Consider the following 4,176-nt stretch of genomic DNA (forward strand, 5'->3'; position numbering starts at 1 on the left):
GTCCTTTTTTTTTTTTTTTTTTAATCTGGATACTTTAGAGACTTTTTCAAAAATGTAGGTTTTCTACTAAAAATTGTCTCAGGGTTTTCCATTCTCAGTTGACTGTTTTTCCAGGGATATAGTGACGTGACTCTGTATAGTTTACAGTTCATTTTTATTTTTTTAAGTAAACCTTTCTTGTAATGTTATTCATATTTGTTACATTTCATTCATTTCTGTTTTTTTCTCAAATGTTTTTGTATGTTGTATCATTTTTCCTATCTACCAAAACTCTCACTTCTTTTTAATACTTTTTTTCTTTTTTCACTTCTTTTCATGTTTAACATTGTACTACTTTTCAGTTTTATTTCTTTTAACTCATGTATTAAATTTATTTACTCTTAAATTGTTCTGGAGTTGTCTTTATGTTTATTATAATTATTTTACACATTATTTTATTGTTTTATTGAGTTTTAACATTTCTATTTTAGAATGTTTTAATCTTATCAATGGATTTATAAGTTTTTGTGATATTTATTTATTGTTTTTTACTGGTTCTATATTTCTAAATTTAATTTTATTGTATTATAAAATATCAAACTTTTAAAAATCTGTTGTATATCAACATCTTTCTGGAATTCTTTCATGAACTGTAAAGGTGTTACTCTGTTCTTAATTTCATTTTGCCTTTTATAACTTTACCTCAGAATATCAAATATATCAAAATACTTTTCTCTTGCTTACTTTTGGTGTGAAAACAGTTTTCTTGTCATTTTAAAGAAAGAAGTGAGTCCATATTACTTTTCTAGCTTCATGGGATTTTCTTATTCTTTTAAGTTCTGGGGTACATGTGCAGGATATGCAGGTATGTTATATAGGTAAACATGTGCCATAGTGATTTGCTGCACCTATCAACCAACCTTTTAAGCCCAGCATGCATTAGCTGTTTTTCCTAATGCTCGACAGGCCTCAGTGTCTGTTGTTCCCCTTCCTGTGTCCACATGTTCTCATTGTTCAGCTCCCACTTCTAAGTGAGAACATGTGGTGTTTGGTTTTCTGTTCCTGCATTAGTTTGCTGAGGATAATGGCTTCTAGCTCCACCCATATACCTGCAAAAGACATGATCTTGTTCCTTTTTATGGCTGCATAGTATTCCATGGTGTATATGTACCACATTTTCTTTATCCAGTCTATCATTGATAGCCATTTGGATTGATTCCATGTCTTTGCTATTGTGAATAGTGCTGCAATGAACATATGTGTGCATGTATCTTTGTAGTATAATGATTTATATTTCTTTGGGTATCTACCCAGTAATGAGATTCCTGGATCAAGTGGTATTTCTGGATCTAGATCTTGAGGAATCACCACACTGTCTTCCACAATGGTTGAACGAATTTACATTCCCACTAACAGTGTAAAAATGTTCCTATTTCTCCACAGCCTTACCAGTAGGCTGTGTTTCTTGACTTTTTAAATAATCACCATTCTGACTGGCATGAGATCGTATCTCGTTGTGGTTTTGATTTGCATTTCTTTAATGTTCAGTGATGTTGAGGTTTTTTTTGTTTTGTTTTTTGTTTTTTTAATGTATGTTTGTTGACCACATGAATGCATGAATGTATTCTTTGGAGAATTATCTGTGTATGTCCTTTGCTCAGTTTTTAGTGTTTTTTTTTTTTTCTTGTAAATTTGTTTAAGTTCCTAAACAACAAAGCTGGAGGCATCATGCTATCAGACTTCAAACTACACTACAAGGCTACAGTAACCAAAACAGCATGGTACTGATACAGAAACAGACATATAGACCAATGGAACACAGTAGAGAAGTCCTAAATAAGACCATACAACTACAACCATCTAGTCTTCAACAAACTCAACAAAAGCAAGCATTGGGAAAAGGATTCCCTATTTAACAAATGGTGCTGACTGAGAGAACTGGCTAGCCATATGCAGAAAATTACAACTGGACCCCTTCCTTACACCTTATACAAAAATTAACTCAAGATGGATTAAAGATTTAAATGTAAAATACAAAAGTATAAAAACTGTAGAAGAAAATCTAGGCAATACTATCCAGGACATAGGCACGGGCAAAGATTTCATGATGAAATCACCAAAAGCAATTGCAGGAAAAGCAAAAATTGACAAATATGATCTAATTAAACTAAAGAGCCTCTGAAAAGCGAAAGAAACTATCATCAGAGTGAACAGGCAACATATAAATTGGGAGAACATTTTTGCAATTTATGCATCTGACAAGGGTCTAATACCCAGAATCTTCAACGAAGGAGCTTCATGGTTTTCAAATGGCATCTCTTGTTGTTTTTGAAGAGTAATAAAATAAATGACCTATTTTCTTAACGATTCTCTTGTCCAACCCTCTTCAACTTTTTCTTAGCTCTTAGTTATTTTTCTGTAATGTCTTCGCCCTGATCAATTTGAATTTACTATTAGCAGTTTCTCTTTACTTATAGGTTTTATATTAAAATAGAAAGATTATATGGCTTAGAATTCTCTAGTTTTAAAACACACCCTTGTGTTACAATCTTTCTTGAAATCACTTATGTACATGCACAACCACATTCCACTTTCATTTGCTGTTCTCACCTTCACTTGCATGATTTCTAGTTAGTACTTTTAGACTCTTTTAGGGTTTCTCCTACTCAATAACCACCAGAAACCATATTGGTTCTTGAGTAGGAGAAACTCTACTCCATTAACTATAACCCAGATCCATTGATAACTATAAGAGGATAAACCAGAAAGAAGTTATTGTATTTCTTTTTGGTTTCTCCTCTTATAGTTATCAATGGTGTAGCTATCATATCTCATCTACTCATATTTGACAAGTGGGATAAATTATGCATTTCTTCATTAAGGAGTCTAATAGGCTAATTGCTCTACTTTCCCTCTCTCTCTCTCTCTCTCTCTCTCTCTCTCTCATTTTAACGGGTAGGAAAGGAGATTCACAAATCATGCTGCTACTACCATTTCCAAGGCTTCTTCAATCTGCTTATATTTAAATGTAGGAAACACTATTTAAATCATTTGTGAACCCAGTACTTAACAAAGTAAATACTAGCCTAAAATGCTCAGAATATTTTCTAATCAATGGTGAGTTTGTGTGACACTTTCCGAATTGTGTAGCTCATTTGTTTTTTAGGTAAGATCTTTCTATATAATTTCTAAAAGATTTCTAGATGTATTTCCCATTGCTAATTAGTTCAACTAATAAATACCTATGAATTAATCCTGCTTTTTCCTAAAGTTTGTATTTAAGGAGCAAGAAAGCATCACATAACAATGTTTTCATAATGCCTCAAATTCCTCCAATATGTTGTTTTCATTATTTTTGTCAAATAATGTCAAAATTGTTTGATGAAAGTCATTTCTTTGTAAGTTTATGAAACTGGCTAGTAGGCTGGGCATGGTGGCTCATGCCTGTAATTCCAACACTTTGGGAGGCTCAAGTAGGAAGATCACTTGGGCCCACGAGTTCAAGACCAGCCTGGGAAACAAAGTGAGGACGTGTCTCTAAAAAAAAAAAAAAAAAAAAAAAATTGGCCAGGCATAGTGACACATACCTGTGGTCCCAGCTACATGAGAGGCTGAGGTGCAAGGATACCTTAAGTCCAGGAGGTAGAGACTGTAGTGAGACACGTTTACACCACTGCGCTCCAGTCTGGGTAACAGTCAGTGTGAGACCCCATCAAAATTAAAAAAAAAAAAAGAAAGAAAGATAAACTGACTATTGACGTCTATGTGAAGTCCCTTAACAAAGCAACTGCTGTTACTTAACCTCTCTACTCTCTGAGACAGATAAATGTAACTACAACTATAAAATTTGAAAAATTGATAATGTCAGAATATAAACACTATTTTTATCCTTTTTAGTTGTGCCATAAGCCTAGAACTCTGATCAAGTGCATATTTTCTTGTGAACAAGAATTTCTATTTCATCACCTAAATAGAAGATTATTTGAGTCATAAAATATAGTATTCACATCTACCTATAATATTATTATAAATAATACAAATTCTGAAAATTATTTCTTAGAAATCTGTAGTTTTATCCAGCTTATACGAAAAAGTGACATAATTATTTCCTGTGTAAAATTGTCAATACCTGCTTTTATTTGTGACAAATTTTAATAGTAGATTTGCTAATTCACCATCTCAGTTGTGAGGAAAGGG

Source organism: Mandrillus leucophaeus, unplaced genomic scaffold (assembly GCF_000951045.1).
Source record: "Mandrillus leucophaeus isolate KB7577 unplaced genomic scaffold, Mleu.le_1.0 Scaffold908, whole genome shotgun sequence".
Classification (NCBI taxonomy): domain Eukaryota; kingdom Metazoa; phylum Chordata; class Mammalia; order Primates; family Cercopithecidae; genus Mandrillus; species Mandrillus leucophaeus.